At 36.8% G+C, this 21,495-nt stretch overlaps 1 protein-coding gene and 1 pseudogene across 1 annotated transcript in view; both read right to left on the bottom strand.

Moving 5' to 3' along the window:
- The window catches only part of LOC127184784 (putative P2Y purinoceptor 10), a 75,777-nt gene that overhangs the window by 42,150 nt on the left and 12,132 nt on the right, over positions 1-21,495 (bottom strand). The gene's annotated exons all lie outside the window — the stretch shown is intronic.
- On the bottom strand, positions 9,966-20,231 carry LOC127185290 (glucosamine-6-phosphate isomerase 1-like; annotated as a pseudogene).

Genomic DNA, 21,495 nt, shown 5'->3' with positions numbered 1-21,495 from the left:
AGAGAGGAACACTCCTTCATTGCTGGTGGGAATGCAAACTAGTACAGCCACTTTGGAAATCTATCTGGTGCTATCTCAGAAAAATGGGAATAGGGCTTCCTCAAGACCCAGCTATTCCACTCCTTGGAATATACCCAGAAGATGCTCCAGCACACAACAAGAAACTTTGCTCAACCATGTTCATAGCAGCCTTATTCATAATAGCCAGAACATGGAAACAGCCTAAGTGTCCCTCAGTAGAAGAATGGATAAAGAAACTGTGGTACATATACACTATGGAATACTACTCAGCTATTAAAAGCAAGGAATTCCCGAAATTTGTGGATAAATGGATTGAGCTAGAAATGATCATAATGAGTGAGTTAACCCAGAAGCAGAAAGAATCAAATGGGATATACTCACTTATATCTGCATACTAGCCCAAGGGGCATGTCCCACGAAAGCCTTCACTTACCAGGAAACTGGGACAGAGGGGAGGACATCCTATTGGGACTCTAAATGAGAGAATAGCAAAGTAGAAGGATCTAGAGGGTCCTAGAAACCTACAAGTAGAACATTATGATAGGCAGATTTGGGCCCAGGGGTCCCGCTCAAACTAAGGCACCAGCCAAGGACAATACAGGAGGTAAACTTTAAACCCCTACCCAGATCTAGCCAATGGTCAGAACAGTCTCCACACTTGAGTGGAGAGTGGGATATGATTTTCTCACGTACTCTGGTGCCTCACATTTGACCATGTCCCCTGGAGGGGGAGACCTGGTGGCACTCAGAGGAAGGACAGCAGGTTACCAAGAAAAGACTTGATACCCTATGAGCATATACAGGGGGAGATAATCCCCCTCAGTAACAGTCATAGCGGAGGGGAATAATGGGAAAATGGGAGGGAGGGAAGAATGGGAGGATACAAGGGATGGGATAACCATCGAGATATAACAAGAATAAATTAATAAACATTTTTTTAAATTAAATATCCTATGTACCTATTCAGCTACCTGTGTTTAAATCTAACCTTTTCTTCAGTTTCGTAAATAAAGATCCTAAGTAATTGAAAAGAAAAAAAGAAAAAGAAAGGCAGAGGCAGGTGGATCACTGTGATTTAGAGGTCAGCCTCAGGTTCACAGATTTGGTTCATTATTGCCATGTCAGGAAGCATGGTGGCACGGCGGCAGACATGGTGCTGGAGAAGGAGCCACGAGTTCTACAGCCAGAATGGAAAGCAGCAGGAAGAGAGAGTGACACTGGGCCTAGCTTGAGCTTCTGAAAGCTCGCAGCCTACCCCTAGTGACACACTTCCTCCAACTAGGCCACACCTACTCCCTATGGTCACACTTTTTAATAGTACCACTCTCTGTGAGACTGTGTGGGCCATTTTTATTTAAATCACCACAACAGTGTACCAAAAATTTTCATTTCTTTAATCAATGTGGATGTTTCTCAAAAAATTGAAAATTGAACTTCCATTTCATCAGCTATACCACTGCTAGGTTATACCACATCCAAAGGACTCCAAAAGCCACCACAGTGGTATCTGTACATACAAGTTCATTGCTGTTCTGGGTAATAGACTCAGTTTAGATGTTCAGTAAGTAATGACTAGATGATGAAAATATGGTACATATTAAAAATGAGATTCTATCACATACTAAAAATAAGTGACTTTATGGAAATTTAAGGCAAATGAGTGGAACTGGAAAATATACTGAGTGAGGTAACCCAAGCCAAGGAAGGCAAATGTCTTGTGTTTTGTATCATATGTAGACTCTAGCTTCAAATTTTTAGACCTCTGTGCTTAGGATGGATTGTCTGTCAAGAATAGAAAGCAAGTAATGAGTCACAAGAGTATGTGGAGGCAGGAGGTAGTTCTTGAGGAGTATAGTAAAATACACATGATCTATAATAGAGGGCTATGCTAGGAGTGGAAAGGTATAAAATGGATGAGAGGGGGAAAGAGAAAAGTTTAAGCTGAGGGAAGGCTATCCCAAACTAACCAGGTATAGCAAAACCTATCAACCTATAGTAGTGTGCAAACTAACTACAAATATAATTTATACTAAAAAAAATTTAAAGAAGGTACCATGGGTGAACTGATAATACTACTCTCAGTAATTGTAAACTTTATGAAAATCCAAGTTCCAAATACAAAATGCTCCCTATGAGCTATTATTCCAACTGTTCCCAAAATTATCCTTCTGACATACACATATACTGTAACTCTTAGTTGGCTGCCATAAGGCAATGGTAAGACCTGTATTACTCAAGACACCATACACTTTGGTTATAGGGCATAGTCAAATCAAACTGTAACTGACCAGAAAGTTATTTACTTTCTGCTGACTAGCTGCCTTATGGTTAGAAGGTTCTATTCAAGCTTTTGGAGGAGAAATTCTTCAGTGGTTTTATCCAGCTGTGAACCCTGAATACTATGATATTCAGCTCTTAGACAATATATGAAATAGTGTTGTGACTGTTTTAAGGGCAAGGCACTGCTGTCTAATAGGGTTTGAGGTCTGCTCAATGGGAGAAAATACATACCACATACTCTAAACTTGGTCAAAACCTGTGGATGGGAGGTCATAGGCCCTAGTAGTAGATTTATTACTACTGATGATTTCCTGAATGGATATGTAGTTCAGTGCTTTCTAAGTTTTTATGTTTACAGACTTAGACTACAGATCACCTATTGCAATGGACGTGGTGTGTGTAAAAAACAAACAACTAGTGAAGGTAGTCAAGTGGCATAAGATAAGTGACTGCTGTATACTCTAAATGGAATGTGTATATCATCCCTTCTAGGAGTCAAGTAAGGTGGTGTAAGGAAGGGTGAAAAGATGAGAAGAGACAGTGAGTGGGAAGAAATGCTGTTAAGCACTATCTTGTGGATTTGTCATGGCTTTTGCAATCATGAACACACAGCAGCTTGTACAATATATACAAAGAAACAAAAAGACATGAAGGTAGGAGGACTAGTTAGGAGGATGAAAGGGGGCATCAAAAGTAGACAAGAGATAAGATAGTATAATTGGGGTGAATATGATCACATTGTATACATGATTAACTTTCCAAAACTTAAAAACACAATTCTCATCAAGATCATCAGCAACAGTGTTTGAAAAGCTGTTGATAGTTTATTTCTTTTCACTAATATCACACCTTAAACTACTGGGTCACAAGCTACACTCCTAAAGCTAATGAAATCCAAAACAATTATCATTAAAATAATTTATTTTCCTCCATGCCTGTTGACATTTTTTATCTTTTGGTGGTGGTGGTAGTGCCTGTGCTGCTGGTGGTGGTGGTAGTAAAATAGCACCAATGTGTATGAAGTATAATGAAGTTTTGATCTATATTTTCCAAACAATTAGTGACATTCAATACATTCTCCTAGTGTTGCTGTATATCTGTATATCTCTGAAACACTAAGATATTTAGACATATCTGCTCAGGTCCTTTGGGTTAATTGCTACAGAATTGTTGGGGTTTCTTCTCCCCAACCGCACTTGGCAATTTGGCTTTAGTTCTCTCTAACAGCCTAGGCTACCCTTGAGCTTGCAATTCTATTGCCTCTAACTTCCTTTTTATGTCTTTTTTTTTTTTTTTTTTGAGACAGGGTTTCTCTGTGTAGCTTTGGCTGTCCTGGAATCCCTTTGTAGACCAGGCTGGCTTCAAACTCACATCGATCCACTGGTCTCTGTCTTCCTGAGTGCTGGGATTAAAGGTGTGCGCCACCATGCAAGCTCTGGCTCTAACTTCTAAGTACTGTGTTTACAGGTATGTATGATGATGCTGGTTACAGATTCTTATGCATTTTGAGTACTAACACCATATCAGAAAAAAATATTTCAGATACTTTTTCCCATTCTGTAGACTTTTTTTGTTGTTTTTCTTGTCCAGCAAGACACTTCTAATTTGAAGTAATTCTGCTTCCTGAGTTTTGCTTTTATAACTGCACTTTGGGCATTATATCCAACAATCCTTTCGAAAGTCAATGTCAAAGACCTTTTCTCATTTCAAGAGTTCCATATTTTCAGGCTTTATGTTTGAGTCTTTTTTTTTTTTTCACTTGAATGTGACAAAAGAAAAATATAGTGGCATTCTTTTATGTGTATTATACACTTTTTTTCAACATTTATTGAAGAGGCAATACTTTGCCCATTATGAATTCCTGAAAACTTTGGTGTTCTATGTATAGACAGACTCCAAGAGAACTAGTTGAAGTTTCTCAGATTCTTCTGTGTAAAGACAAAAAATTGGATGACAGATCATACTTAGAATTAGAAAGAGACAACCTATAAAAGGAAAAGTTCTTCCCTGAAAATAATTTTTGTACAGGAAGATAGATATGGGTATAACTTTCATTCTATTTTTTCAATAATTTGAAAAGTATTAGATGTAATTCTTCTTTGAAAGCTCACTAGAAGATGATTGTGTCTCTATCTGGACTTGGCATGCATTTAGTCGGAAGAATTTTTCTTACTATTTAAATCTTCTCACTTGTTCTGAGTCTGCTTGAATTGTTGCGTTCTCAGTTTAATTTTGGTGGTTTGGTGGTGTCAAGAAACTCATCAATTTATTTTACTGCAACATATTTTTTAACTACTCTCTTATAATTTTCTTAACTTCTTTGGTATCTGTTTGCAACGTCTCTTTGTTCATTGCTAATTTTATTATTTTCGATCTCCTCTTTTATAAGGGGAGTTGAGCTAAATGTCTGTTGTTGTGTGTGTGTGTGTGTGTGTGTGTGTGTGTGTGTGTGTGTGTGATTCAAAGAACCTGCTCTCAGACCCATTGATTTTCTACAGAGTTTGTTAGAATTTTCATTTGTTTTTCCATGACATTAATTTCTACCCTGATGTTTATTTCTTTCTGTTACTAAATTTGAATGTGGTTTGTGTTTTTACAAACCCTTAAAGTACATAAGTTATATATTTGTGCTTTTTCTGACTTCTGAATGGAGATACTTAGAACTATAAATTTCTTCTTAGCAGCAGTGCTTCCCAGATGTTTTCATTTTGACTCCTTTATGGGAGTGTTTGATTTCTTTCTTTGTGCTTTCATTGACCCATTCATCATTCTGTAGTGTGTTGTCTAGTTTCCATGTGTTGGTGAAACTCTTAGAGGTTCTTTTACTCTTGATTTCTACCTTTATTGCATTGCAGCCATATAGGACACATGGAGTCATTTCAGTTTCTCTGCTTATTGAGATTTATTTTGTGTCTCAATATGTGGACCATTTTAAAGAAACTTCCATTGTCTGTTGAGTAAAATGAATATCCTTTCGTGTTTAGGTAGAATTTTTACATATGTATCTCTTAAGTCCATTTGATGGATAGGATCTGTTAATGCTAATGTTCTTTTTTATTTTTTTATTCAGATGACCTGCCCATTAGAGAAAGTAGGATATTAAAATCACCTACAATTACTGAAATGGGGTTAATCTGCACCATGAAGTCCAGTATAATGCTTGTTTGGTCTATAGATGTTTAAGATTATGTCTTCTTGGTTAATTGTTCCCTTGATTAGAGGGAAGTGGATTTCTTTCACTGTTTGCACATCTGATATTAGGGTCTAGCCTTCCCTGCTGATGCTGAGTGGAAGTTTGTTTGGTTTTCTCTATTGCCTCAACTTGGTTTCATTTCAGGTCAGATGGAAAGCATGAACAGGTTACTGTCATAGCGACTCAACATTGGTTGCTGATTGGAGAGGATGAAATACACTCGGTGGTAACTGGTGTGACAGAAGGGTAGTGTGATACTGCTTGGGTGAAGTCCCAGAATGTCCTCTGGTGTATCTCTCAGCTGTGCCTTGACATAGAAGAGTAGTATAGGTCAAGGGACCAGGAAAACTCTCTGAAAAAGCATGAGAATTCAGCTTATGGTCCAGTCTGGGCCTGAGCCTATGGGAAGCACAGGCCCAGTGACCTGGGTCAGACTCACCAAATGAATCCACAGATGATGATCCTGGCTAGGTGTGAGCCAAGGGAACTTGAAAAAAATGTCTTCCTTCTGAGCCTGGAAGGCTAGTGACAGGTGAGTCCTCTATCTGACATAGCAAGAGAGCTTGTAGATGTGGCTTCTACATGCTCCTTGGCCATGAGAGGTGGTATTAAGCAACAGCAATGGCTCAGAGTGAGAGTCTTAGGTCAGACTCAACAAGAAGGCACATGGATAAGGCTACTGCCTGGACTTCAGCTTGGCAGGGAGGCAGCATGAGAGAGGGAAATGTGTCACAAAGCGAGTACCCAGAAGCAACTGCTACTTGTGCCTAACCATGAAGGGACAGCATAGACTGAAGGTCCTGAATCAGACTTACCAAGAGAGCTTTCTGATGTATGTGGCTCACTCCTGAGCCTGATTCTGGCTCTGGGCCTGGACTGTAAGCATGATGTAAACAGAATAAGGATCTTGGGGCAAAGCAACTATTTTATTGAAATAGGACATCCATCCATCATCTTCTGTCCTCAGACAGCATAGCACACCTCTTAAACTTTGAGCACCAGGGCTCCTCCTGGGACCAATTCTCTGACAAATCTAAAGCCTCAAAATTTTTTGAATTATGTCACTGTTGTTCCTGATTTGTAGGTTGCTGATGGCATCCTTTAACTTTTCTTTACCTTCATAATTTTATGATCCAATACTCAAAGTCTCCTCTTTCAAATGCATTTATTTATTTATTTACTTATATATTTTTAAAACATGCTGCATGTTAAGTATCGTGGTATAAAATGTCTGTTTTTACATCTCCACATATCTTATTAGTTCTGTTTCTCTAGAAAATTCTGACTATCGAAATTTTTTGGTATGGAGAATTTTGTATAAGAATAATTTTCATAGTAAACCAAGTCGTCACAGATCTGCCCTTTCTTTACCCAATTGTTTGTCCTTTAAAAAGAAAAAAAAAAGTCATCAAGATAACACTGTGCAGCCTAAATATACTTGTATGTGTGTCCTTCCGGTGGAGCCTTACCTTTAAAGGAAACTGTCTCTCTCTCTCTTGCCCTCCCAGAGTATACCAATTGCCAAGCAGCTTCATGAATAAAAGTGGGGTTTCATGTCCAACTCTCCTCTCCATTGTGGGGCTTAGTCTGACTTGGGTTTTCACAACTACTGTAAGTTCATATGTGAGGCCTCCGTGCTGTGTCCAGAAGATAATGTTTCCTTGAAGTCACCGACCACCTGTAACACTTACACTCTCTCCTCTTCCTCTTCCTCACTGACCCCACCAGGCCTTGAGAGGAGGAGCTGTGGTATATATGTTCCACTTAGAGCTGAGTATTCTGAAATCTTTTACTAAGTAGGAATGGTTAAATGGGGTTGGGAAGAAAAGTGTATGGTAGAGGAGGGAATATGAGAGGGATAAATGCCACTAGTGTTTCTTTCATATATGAAATATTTCATACATGAATATTAAAGGTTTATTACCTTTTTAGGCTTTTGCCCATGTCATTTCTTCTGACTGGACTCTCACTAGCCCTTTGCCTATCCTTTTTACATTATTCAAGTGTCAGCACAAATATATCATCAAATTATTTATTGCCCACATATTACTACCTGTTTCTTCTAAGTTATCATGTTTCACAAAATATATTTACTTTATGAGACTTGATACAATTAATCTTTTTTTAAACTTTTTACATTCTATGGTGACAGATATTATCTTTATCTTCTTTGTCAGTATTTTGTAAATACCTAGTAAGTATAAAGTTCAATATATACCTTTCAAATAAGTAAGTAGATAAATATTTTTAGAAAATATATTTGTATATGTATGTGGTGGATGCACCTCATATGTGTTTGTTGGTAGGCTTGCTAATATGTGCACACACACACAGGAACCAGAAGAGTCTTCAAGTGTCTTACTACAACACTCTCCACCTTATTCTATCAGACAGAGTCTCTTGTTGAATATGGAGCTAGGCTAGTAGCCAGCAAATTTCAGTGATCCTCCTGTCATCGGCCCCTACAATGCTGGAGTTATAGGCTCATGAGGTTATGTCCAGCTTTTTGTGTGGATGCTTGAGATTTGAACTCAAGTTCTCGAATTTGCACAGAAAGCACACTCACTTGTTGAACTATCTCTCTCTCCCCAATCTCCAAGTAAATATCTTTCTTTTAAATATATTTTTATAATATGAAATTTTAATTAGCTCATAACTGTATACAAAATTCTGTATGTTCAAACCAAATGCAACCTTGCATTGCATTTTAGTCAACATTGTAATTATTTTAAATATTAATAAAATAGTTTGGGAGTTTAGGAGATGGGTTTTTTTTTTTTTTTTTTTTTTTTGGTTTTTTTGTTTTTTTTTGTTTTGTTTTGTTTTTAGTATTCTTTACTTTTAATTAAAATAAAATAAAATCTTTAAGATGACATTGTAAGTTTTTCTACCCCAACATGATTTATTTTTAATAACAAGAATTATTTTCACAACAATCTTGGTTGTAATAGTATCTTGATTTTTTTAAAGCATATGACTGGTTTTGGTGTTGGGCATTAATTTTGTTGATGACTTTAACTGGATGTGAGGCTTACTCACTTTCTAGATTCACCTTTATTTGTTCTGGAGCTCAGTTGTGCTGCGGGGGCTTTTTTAAAATACTAGATTTAATAAAAAATACCACATTGTAAACAAGTCTATTGATCCATTAGCTTAATACAGAATGACATCACAATCACATATAAAATCTACAAACAAAATGCTGGGCCAGGATCTGGCAAACCTCTCCTTGAAAAAGGCAGCTGTAGTTTCAGACAGGCAGAAAGTCAAGAAGAGGAGGCAGACACACGCCAAACAGAGGAGCCTGGAAGGGGAGCTTGAAGGACAAGTGAGTGAAGGCTTGTATTTCTGATGCTCTGAGAGCATCAGAGGTTGTCTTGCACCCCTGAGAGGTAGGAATGACAAGATTGTTTAAGGGAGGAGACAGTACTAGTGTGTGTATAATCTTGGCATTTGGCTCTGAGGAAGCACAACGCAGAATGTGTTTGTGCAGATGCCAGGTCTCCATTTTGGGTAAAAAAAAAAACAAAAACAAAAACAAAAAACAAAACAAATAAAAAAACAAACAAACAAACAAACAAAAAACCACTTAAACCATGGCTTTGTCTATTACCCAAGTGGACCTCCTCACTATGGAGTGTTTAAGAATATAGTGAGAAAACCACAGCTCAAATGGGAAGAGGTTTAACCTTTGCTTGGAATCTTGAGAGAGGACAAGACATGGCTGGTCTTTGGAAGGTTTGAGTTCCTCTGTGAAAACCACCTTAGCCGCCATGCCCAAACCTACCCAGAAAGCCTGTTTACAGGAAGGCTAGCTGTTGACAGCAGAAAAAGAATATCCACACAATGGGAAAGAACAAGGGATAGGCTTCTCCCTGAGGTGCTTGGTTCCAACAGGAAGGGATGCTTCCTTGTGCGTAATTCAGGTTGAGGAACTGTATTTTTTAACAATGATTCTCAATGGGCCGGCCTGCAGAAGAGGGGCTCTCAAGGTTATGTTCAAAATGTACAAGCCCTAATCCTTGGCTACTTGAGAAAGTACAATTACAGATTCTTAATGGGAGTATGTTGCCTACGATTGTAGGGGCAGAAAGTTAAGCCGAGAGTCCTCACTTGGGTATAATGACAGGCAATGATGGAGATCTTATCTGATAATTACCAAAAAAAATCATTAAAAAGGGGCAGAAGATTGGGCACATAGCTAGTTAGAGGAATTGCCTGGCATGTGCAAGACCCTACATTCAACCCCCAGTACAGCCCCAGTACAGAAGGAGGAGGAGGAGGAGGAGGAGGGAGGAGGAGGAGGAGGAGGAGGAGGAGGAAGAAGAAGAAGAAGAAGAAGAAGAAGAAGAAGAAGAAGAAGAGGAGGAGGAGGAGAAGAAGAAAGAAAAGTTATAAACAGAAAAGTAATTCTATTTCCTACTATTTCCAGACCTGCCTGTCCCTCTGAGGTACTCAGTGCCATGTTCCATCACAGGCTAGTCACTCTAGGGCTTTTTAGCAAACTGGCTTTCCTGAATTTCCTTCTCTTGATACTGTACAGGAGGTCTACCACCAACTTGTTATGAACAAGAATTAAATTTTTGAAATCCATGACTGTCTTCACTTTCACCTCCAAGGTGGCATTCTTATCATACACAAACATAGTTCAGAGATGTTGCTGGAAGGCCGACACAGTTCACATATGGTTCATGCCCTCCTCACTGGCTTTGTGCAGAGCAAAAGCCTTGTAAGCACCTGTGATGAGGACCTCTTTAGCATCTATGGCAGTGCCTACACCCACTGTAAGGGCCATGGTGGACACCTTGATGAGATCTCCATCAAAAATTCTTTTACTGGCCAGGACGGTGCCCATGGCCAGAGTCTTCACCTGGGTCCTGGACACCAGACTGGAGCCTGGCTCATTGAAGGGAATGTGCCCATTGGGGCCAATTCCTCCAGCAGAGTTCTATCCTGCCTGCAGCCTGAACCTTCTCCTCAAAGGTGTTGCACTGGACCTGTATGTCAGCAGCATTTCCATCCAGAATGTGGGTGTTTTCAGGGTAGATGTCCATGTCCTTGAAGAAATTATTCCACATGAAGGACTGGTAGCTCTCTCAAGGAAGGCCCATGTACTCTTCCATGTTGAAGGTTTTCTTCAAATATGCCAAATACATGTAGCCAAAACACTATGAATGTAACATGTATATAATTCCTGATTATTTCATGGTTGTTGTTGCTATAGGTAGTTTATTGCATATATGTGTAATAATATAAATGTGTATGTAAAATTGTTTAATAAAAATTGTTTAAAAATATATAAAGGGACAGGTCCCCATTCTTATAGTACTCAATCAGTTTCTGGTAGAAACTAACTAGGGTGCTCCTGGTAGGGAGCCCCAGGGTGAAGTACTTGTCAGGCCCTGGGTTAAACTGGATGATGCGTTCCTAATATACTTGGCTTCCCATTCACTGGCCTGTGAATAGTGTTTCAGGACAATGAGATTTATCTTGTCGCAAATGATTCTCTCACCCCGCTTCCACGCTCCTCCCCCCGCCCCCGGCACTGCAACAGCACCAGCCTTTTTTTAAAGCAGTAACTTAGTGTGTAGTTCAGGCTAGCATACATCTTGCTATGTAGCCCATACATAATCTTGCCTTCCTCCTACATCAGCTTCCTGATCATTAAGACTTCACATGCATGTCACCACATATGGCCCATAACATAATTTTAATGACTCTTTAAAATCATGCCAAGTGATAAGATGTCTTGAATAAGAAATGGCCAGCATAGACTCATGTATTTGAACACTTGGTCCCCAGTTGGCAGCACTGTATGGAAAGGTCATAGAACATTTAGAAGATGGAGACTTCTTTAAGAAAATACATCACTGGATTGGGCTTTGAGGTCTTATATCTTTTCTCCTCTTCCTGTTCCTCTTACTTCCTGTGTTCAGTTAAAATGTGATCAGTCAGCTTCCTGCTCTTGTCACCTGCTACCATAACTTTCCCACCATTATGGACTCTAGCTCTCTGGAACCATAAGCTAAATGACACTCTTTCTTCTATAAGTTGCTTTGGGTCATGATATTGTATTACAACAATGAAAAATTAATTAAATACAGGTGGGTATAATACAATTTATTTTATCACTCTTTCCCCCATCATTGGTCATTCATTCTACTTGCAACTATTTTCTGCCAGAGTACACTCATATCTTTAATTTTTATTAATATATTACATGTGATTTTTATTAATATATTACAGATCAGAGGATGGCTTGCAGGAGCCAGTTCTCTCCTTCTACCATGAGGATGATGGGGCTTGAACTCAGGTGATCATCAGGCTTAGTGGCATTTCAATGGCCTCAAAATGAACTTTTGTCACAAGCAGTTTTTTCAACATTAATTCACCAAGGAGTCCTCAAAGTATCATTGCTAATTCAAAATGTATGAATATTTTCAAGTCTTGATAACATTTTGCCAAATTACTTTTAATAAAACAAGTCATATTTTTACATTTCAGTAAAGTCTTAGCAAGGCTGGGCTCCCACATTTTGTCAGTACTCAAAACCACTTCCACATGTGATCTACAGAAAGTTGAACTTCAGGAGGGTGGGGCACTTGAAATTCCTTCTATTAGTCATCCCTCTGTTTGCCATATAATCGTCTAAAGTTCTGTTTTAAATGTTCATATTTTCTGATGGGTAATCTATAGTGCTCCCATGAGGCAAAAACACATCATCATACATTAGTTTATTGATTTGAAAAAGAACACTGGGGTAATGTGACATAAATCAGGTTAGATTGTGAAACATCCATGTATATGAAAAGATGTTAAGTAGATGTGCCCAGATTTTAGTGAAATCTTTCAAAGACAGAGATTGTCATATTTCTATGAATTCCCTAAAAGTTTGAGGAAGGATCTTCCACCACAGAATGAGCACTAATGGAAACTATTATTACAGCAGTTTATGGAACCTGTTAATTGTCATTAGTTAATCTTCATAATGCTATTAGCATGTCTATTTGTAATCTATGTTTATATGTTAGAAAACTGAGGCTTGAAGCTTCTTAGTTAAACAAGGTAAAAATGACTTACCTGTGGTCAAACAACCAGTAAGTAGAACCAGCAGAACTTAAAAATCAGTCTATGCTATCCCAAAGCCACATTTCTCTAGTGAATTCTTCCAATTATCTGAAAGAGTAGACAGAAGAATGAGAGGACACAGACTGTTGGCAGAGGAGAGGCCAGTGTGGCAGCTTCTGTGCAACCAAAACTGAAACAAAGTCGGAAAGAGATAGATACCAGGGAAAACTGGCATGGTGAAAGCTCAAGCTGATTTCTTCCCACGCTTGGATGTTCCCTCTTCTCTGTAACATCATTTTTTAATTATCAGTATTCTCTTTTGCCTCTATGATGGTTTAAATACTCATCATAAAGAGGAGTTAAGCATCCTGCTTCAGTCTGTGGTTGGAAGGAATCTGTGTCTATGACATCCTTAGATACATGTCAAAAATCCAAGTGTAGCCACACTGTGTATCAGGAACTGATGATTCACTGCTGTGGCTTGCAGACTACATAGAATGAAGCTCAGTAATTCTTGGTTAAAGTAAGTTTGATTTTCCAAAGAAAAACAGACTAAATTTCTTTCCCTCAAACACTTCATGTTTCTTGAAGAGTTACAAAAAATTTTAATGAGAACTTGTCTTTCTTCATGGCCTACTAATTGTACTACGAAAATTTTTATAGTTATTCCTTCATAAAACATAATTCTTCATTTTAAAATTTTTCCACATGCCTGAAAACGCAATTTGACTCATGTTCTAATGCCTTGTCTATATTTTTCATGTCTATATGTACATAATTTTCTTGACCATGAGCATAGGCATAGACTATCTGTAGAGATGGTTATCAAATAGTTCTTCTTCCCCAAGCATAAGTATGACTGACATTATGCTTTCTAGACTCTGCTCTACTGTTCATGACTCAAGCATTTATTTATTGCAAGTGCCTGGAAATATTACAAACTTCAGTTACTCTAGAAGTTAAACACTCAAACTCAGGATCAAATTTCTGTTTTAAACAAATGTTAATAATCAAGTGGCTTACATTTGCATTTGACTTCCTTAACTATTTAATAACAGTCAATTAAGGCAGCTTTGCTGGTCCATTCCTCACAAAATGAAAGATATTTAAACTCAATTTCATTTTTATTTGGGGAAGAAAAGGAACAGCAAATTGATTTTGTTAAGTTTATTTATAATTGAATATATATTTTATTGAGTTTTTATATTCCTAACAGTATGTTAACATTACACTCATATAAGCTTTGCCATAAGATTCTACTTAAATATAATATTTTTCAGATTTTAATGTATTAAATTGTATTTTTCATAATTTTACCTAGAATTTTTAGAGGATTTTAACTCATTTTTATGCACCTCAAAGTAAGGATACAATTGCATTACAGGATGATTTACTATGCCTGTTTCTGCATTTTAGAAACAACATCAAAAAATTAACAGTAAAATTAATAGGAGTCGCTCATAAATTCCCCTGGAAAAGGGGGGAGAAAGGATTTGAAGGAGCCAGATGGGTCAAAGACAAGATGAAAGCACAGCCTACAGAATCAACTAACCAGGACCCATAGAGGCTCACAGAGAATGAAGAGACAACCAGGGAACCCGTACATGTCTGACTTAGGTCCTCTGCATATATGTTATAGTTGTATAGTTTGGTGTTCTTGTGAGACTCCTAACAGTGGGAGTGGGGTATCTCTGACTCTTTTACCTGTGTTTGAGACCCTTTTTCTCCTCTTGGATTGCCTGACCCAGCCTTAATATAAGGTTATATGCCTGGTCTTATTGCAGTTTGTTATGCTGTGTTCAGTTGATATCTCTGAGAGGCTTGCTCTTTGCTGAAGGGAAACAGAAGAATGGATCTGGGGGGAATTTTGGAGGGAGAGGGGAGGTGTTGGGGGGAACTATCAGAAGAGGAGGGAAGGAAAACTATAGTCAAGATGTAATATATGAGTGAAGACTACAGAAAAACAAAAAACATAGTTCAAATCCGCAGAACATGAGAAAAAATGTGTGTGTGTGTTAACTTTGTAAATTATTTTAAAACACAATCAATAGTAATGTTATCATTGAACATTTTAAAAATATACATCATTTATAGCCAGTTGCCCTCAGTAGAAATGCACTAAGTATTCATAATTTTAATGTAATCAATTTTTAACTATTCTTGATGCATTTTGTTAATTCTTACACATACCCATCTATACTAGTAGGATTTTCATCAGTGTATAACTACAAGGAAACAGTGTATTTTAGATACTGCAGGCCATTTGCACATAGGAAATGAAAGCAGTTGTGACAGAATACACAAAACCTGTCAAAGTCAATGACTCAGCATGAAGACTGGAGTTTGTTATGAAATTCCAGGCCTAGCCAGGAAGCTGTTGACAATTTTGAGCTTTTGGGAGAGAGAGAGAGGGAGAGAGAGAGAGAGAGAGAGAGAGTTTTCTTTAAGGGTTTAGTGCTTGGTGGATTGACCACACTTCAGTGAAAGTCACAAACCAAAGAGGATATGATCATCACAAACTATATTTGATAGGTTAAAAAAAGAAACAGGACACAAAATTGGATGGGTAAATAATGGAGGGTACATCCAAGAGGAGTGGGAGAAAGGAGAATGTGATCAAATTACATTGTGTAACACTATCAAAGATCTGATAAAATTGCAAATAAACATATTTTTATATTTATTTGCAGTGGATATATTATCATGAGTCTGCTTTCCTTAGTTTGTTTTTCAGAGGTAGGAATTAAATTATACCCAAGGTCATGCACATACTCCAAAATACAACTTTAGCAACTACATAACATTGTTTTCTACTTTTATTTTTGAGGCAGAGTCTCACTTTTTTATCTAGACTAGCCTCAAACTCACTGTGTAGGACAGGGTGGCCTTGAATTTGTGATTTCTTACCAAAACCTCCTGAATAGCCAGGATTACAGAAGTGTTATGACATAAATGACTTACCATTGTATTTTTTAATTTTAGCTTGTGTTCATTATTCATTTTATGTTCTATTTATGTTCTTAATAATTCTAAATTTGGTCACACAATATAGATGTATAATTACTATATCTTGGATATGACATTTTCTTTATAGCCTAGTGCATAATAGACTATTGACAGCAGTCCATAGATGCTTTAAAACTCACAATTATATTTTATGTAGTTTAATATCCACTAATTCTGTTTTGGACTTTATTGCTTTAGTCCACTCCAAAACATTGTGCTTTTAAGCAATTGTTTTTCTTTTTACTTACACAGTTTCCAATAATAATAGTTATTTTCTATCAGCATTGCACAGTCACTCAAAGAATGCAATAGTGGAACACATGCTTTGGTGGTCTAATTGGACTTAAGACCCATTCACAAGAAGGTAATTGTGTCTGGTACTGGAAACCTAGTCAACTACACAGGTATAGTGAAGTGATGGATCTTGAAGAAGAACCTACAACTACTATTTTACTAAACCAGAGTAATCCCTAACTAACTACATTCTAAATATTTGTATTTATACCAACAGTATATGCCTACCTTTCATTCAAAAGAAACTTTGCAAGCACTACAGAAAATCACAACCATTCAAAATCAGAGTTGTGGGGTCCAGTCCAAATGGATACATCTATAATACAACTCTTCCACCAAAGACCCAGGAATCATTGCAGAGAAGAAGCAGAACGATTGTAAGAGCCAGAACAGGGAGTTTGCTATGAGATTGTGTCTCCTAGGAATTCCAGTAGCTACATCCATATAGTCTCACCAAACTCACAGCCAAATGTAAGCTGAACAAGGACAACAATTGATATTCTAATGTGGAATTGGAGAAGCAGAAGGCTTCAACCTTATACAAAGAACTGCAGGCAACTAAAGAATGCTAAGAGCAGAAGAAACAGTCTTCCCTAAGAAGGAGAATACAATTAGTTATCCAATACCAAATGATCACCACTGAAAACACATTCAAGTAACATTATGGAGACTGTGAAGGTTAGATTTTGTACTAAATGAAATACTCATATGTATATATAAATATATATATATATATATATATATATATATATGATAGATAGATAGATAGATAGCAACAATAATAGAGGCCATGCATTTAAAAGAGAGCAGGGAGGAGTTTATGGAAAGGTTTATAGGGAGGAAAGGAAAGAAGAAAATTATATAATTATATTATAAATAATTAAAATACACATGGACAATGATGATAGACATCTAAAATTAGAGAAAATTAACATGGAACTCAAAAAATATTTGTTTGCCTGAGATGGTGCCACATATCTGCAATCTCATCACTGAGGAGACTAATGCAGGAGGATCTTGAGTTTAAGGTTAATCTGTGCTGCACAATGAAACCCTAAACAAAAAAAAAAAAAAAATAAGTAAATAAATATAATGTTTTTATCCAAGAAATTCTGAAATATTCAAAAACATTAAATCAAAAGTAATTATATTCATAATTTAATCCCCTCAAAATAACATGCCAATATATGAAAATGGCATCCTACAGAATGGGAAACAAACTTCACATTCAAAGGACGTTTTCATTCTACCACAAGAACATTTGTTCAATGACATTCATTGCTTATCTATTCATAATAGCCAGAAATTAGAAACAACCTAGATGTCCTTCAACATATAAATGAATAAAGAAATGTACATTTAAACAATGGAATATTTTTTAGCCATTAAGAAATGAAATCATGGCACTTGCAGGTAAATGGATAGAACTAGAAAAAGCATCCTATGTAACTCTTACTCAGATTTTTTAAAAAACCAAATAAGGTATGTATTTGCTTCTATGTGGATATTAGCTGCTAAATCAATGATAACCAATCTACAATCTGTAAAACCATAGAGATTAAGTATAGAGTAAGGGAATGAGGGATCAGAGAGATCGCCTGAGGAAGGGGAAATAGAATAGATAGTTATGGATTGATAGGAAAGGGGAAACTAGAACAGGAGTATCAAGTTGGGAGAGGTAGTGAAAAGGAAGACAAGGGAGGGAATATGGGAGATACAGCTAAAATTGAGATCCATGCAGCAGTTATATGAAAACATTACACATAAATTTCCTAAAATATGTGAAGATGGTCTAAATGAAATCACCAAATGACAGGGAAGACAGAGCCTCAACTGGCCATCTCTTGTCACCAGACAAAGCTTCCAGTAGCAGGATGGGGCTATACCTAATTGAGTTGTTGGCCAATAGGCTTCCATGGGAACCCTCAAACAACCCAGGCTACTGCCAAGACTATAGGTTGCTCTTCACAGCAAGGCACCAATGCTGAAGACAACACCTATACAACTCATGGAGCATGGAGAAGTGGAGCTGGTGCCTACAGAGAGCCTTCACCAATATGGGCCAGGGTCTTTGGTACAGGATGATACTCTGCATGATACCAAAGGAGAAATATAAACACCAAACCTGCCACAGGCCCTTTGATTTAAAATGGTGTCCTTTCTGCAAGACATGATAGGACAATGTTGGCACAGGCTTGTGAGAGTAACCAACCAATCCTTGATTTGACTGAAGACCCAATCTACAAGAGCAAGCTCGTACCTGAAACTGCTTGAGTTACCAAGTACCTGAAACTAGATAGCCCAAGGACCTAGGGTAAAACCAAAAGAAAATGTATTCTAAAAATAATAGTCATATCACAATAAAATGACCCCTAAATACATTCTCTTATACAATGGGTAAGTGCCTTTCTCAGCCATCATCAGAGAAGTTTCCCCTTGCAACAGATGGGAACAAATATAGAGAGCCACAGCCAGGCATTAGGCAGAAAAAGAGGGAACACTCAAGCTTAAGTGGTCTGTCTCCATTAAATCCCTACCTTTAGAGCTCATCAAACCCTATGGAGGAAAAGGCATAAAAGTATACAGTCCAGAGGGGAGGGAGAACACCACAAAAATAAGGCCCCCTATGTCAACATGATTGATGTACATAGGAACTCATAGAGACCAAGGCAGCATGCATGAGATCTACATGGGTTTTCACCAGATGGGGTCAGAGATCTGAAAGGAAAAGTGAACACATGCCCCTATCCTTAACCCAGAAATAATCACTTGCAAAGTAAAATTTATTTTCCTCTAAGGGAGTCTCTGAGGGAAAACAAACTACTCTTAAGGGTAGGCTACATGCCCAATAGTAAATGGTCAACAGAAAATGAACTTAATGACATATTTGAAAGTTCCTTGTCCCATTATGTCATGTCAACGATATTTTTCCTTTTTTTTTTTAATTTTTCTTTTTCATAGACAAGTCCTTTGTAGGTATGTTATGTTTTCCAGTTTATGAGATTCCTGAGTGGGCTAACAAGTGGGTCTTTGCATTTATTTCTGTTTCTTGTGCCTTTTCTATGGCTTTCCCCCTTCTGTCTGTTTGTTTTGTCCTATTCCAGTGTGTTAGTTTTTGTTTTAATCATATTTTATTTTATTATCATTGCTTAGAAGCCTGTTGTTTTCTAATGAAAGACAGAAAGGGAGTAAATCCAGGCATAAGAGAAGCTGGGGAAGAACTGAATTGAGTAGGGAAGAGACTATAATTAAGATATATAATGTAAGGGGAAAAGCTATATTCCATAAAAGAAAAAAATAAATTGCAAATCACAATCTAACCCTATGCAACCAGTGTAGAAAAAAAATCTTTCAAATAAATTGAGCATTAAAATGTGGAGAAAAAAAGATTTCCTGTATGCAAAGGTATGCTTCCTAAAACTAAGGCCATGAATAACATCAAATGTTTAGAACTCGTTGTCACATAAAGGACAGAGATAAATATTTAGAGAAAGTATGATACAATGATATTTAAATTTAGGGGGTGTTGAGACAGGGTTTCTCTGTGAATCCTTGGCTGTCCTGGACTCATTTTGTAGACTAGGCTGGCCTCGAACTCACAGAGATCTGCCTGATTCTGTCTCCCTGAGTGCTGGGATTACAGGCATGTGCCATTGTGCCTGGCTTGACATTTAAATTTTTAACTTAATATTTCTTTAATTTTAAAATGACAAATTATGATTTTATATTTTTAGATTTATTTTCATTTTTTGTTTCTGTTTTAAATCTTCTTTATTGTTATGAGATAGTCTTCATTGTTATAAATAATAATTCCAAATATAGATTTATAAACAGCACCCTTCTTTCAGTACTTGTCATCTCTGTCTATTAAATAAACTCCTTAGTGTTGATAACTGATTTTATATTCAGTGTGGCTCTCATTAGCAAAATATAACTGAAGGAAAAGTTGTTACCCATCTCCAATATCCAACTTTTTTGAAAGTTGAATAAAGTTGAAAAAGATGAAATCCAGTGGTGTTTGAAATCAGTTTGATAATTCTCCTGAGATTGTTTTCAAGAAAACACCTATATCCATAATCACCTATATCCATATTGTCCAATAGACAAAGCCTCATAGCCTAGTATCTGTTTCAGATATACTTATTAATTACCTGAGTTTTAGTTACACCATCGAAAGCAATAGGAGAATGGAAACTGCGGTGAGAAATGATCACTAAGCTTCATCAAGGAGAAAGTTGTTAAGTGCAGTTGTTTGCAAGCTCCAAGAGACTGGATCAGAAAGCAATTACGCTTTCATAGACAGACTAATAATGCGTTGCAGGTTCAGTCGGCACTGTCCCCTCACCAAGTCCAAGTGGATTATTTTCATTTTTACGTGTGTGTGTGTGTGTGTGTGTGTGTGTGTGTGTGTGTGTGTGTGTGTGCATACTCTTCCTTTGAGCTGTCATTAATGTTTTTTAACTAGCATATGAAGAACTGGGTTTCATTCTGACTAGCAGCATATGCTATAGTTTAAGTGTAAGTTTGTCTTTTTGTCTTTTTTCACTCTGGAAAGAGGAAATAAATATGGTACATACATGATGTTATTGTAAAAAAAATAGTAAGTGTGAAAATCCATATAAAGACCTTCATATAATTATACTAACTAGATAATAGCTATTTCTTTTGTATCTTTCTGATTATTCAATATACCTTTGTGACATTGTCTGGAGAAACTGTGCCTCAAAATGAATGAGTAAGCAATGATATACACTAATCCCTAGTACTGTGTTCGTATTGTGTTCCAATCATTTATGCTTTCAGAATTTTAATTGTCAAACTTGTATCACACTATAAATTCCAAACCTGATGCCTGGCATTCAAGGCTTTCTTATTCTAAACCTTTAATTTTATAACCATATAAATTGCTCCTTTTTAAATTTCTATCCAAACTATAATGCTCTTTGCTAGTGACTTTTTCCAACATTGGTATAGGAGGAAATTGACAAAAATGTTGTCATTTCACAGAGTGAATTGAAAAATATTGTACCTATATGTTTTTTAACATTTACTATTGTATGAAAAAATAAGAGTAAACAACACTTTATACAAATAAAATTCCTTTCTCCTAGAAAGTGAACAGCATGCCTAATCATTCAGAAACTGCATTTAAATACACATATATTTTGAGTTATAATATTCTTTGCAGTTTTTTCAAAACTATTAGAATTAGTCAGTATTGTATAATTTGATATGATTTGTAAGTAGAGTTTGGCAATTATCTTAGAGATTTGGGGGATACTGTAGAACAATTACAATTGAAAGTGACTTTTGAAGAGTCAGTTCTAAGTGGTATGGTTTGCTATCCCCTTCTTCTGACCTCATATTTCTGTGATAAACGTAATCATAACTTTCACAGTTATTATCCACTGTAATAACTTAAATCATCTTGCTGGTTACTTTTATTTGAACACAAAGTGGAATAGAAGAGTTACTAACTATAACCCATTTCTTTCAGATTTCAGGCTCCTCATGTAACATGAATCTCATCATTTCAATTAGCATCAACATCCTCCTTGAAATCTAAAAACAATCATTGCTTACTTAGACATTATCTTTTTTCTCTATGGCCACATTACAGATTCACAATTGTA

Source organism: Acomys russatus, chromosome X (assembly GCF_903995435.1).
Source record: "Acomys russatus chromosome X, mAcoRus1.1, whole genome shotgun sequence".
Taxonomy (NCBI): Eukaryota; Metazoa; Chordata; class Mammalia; order Rodentia; family Muridae; genus Acomys; species Acomys russatus.
Note: the sequence above shows the minus strand (reverse complement) of the source record. Positions and strands in the feature narration are given on the sequence as shown.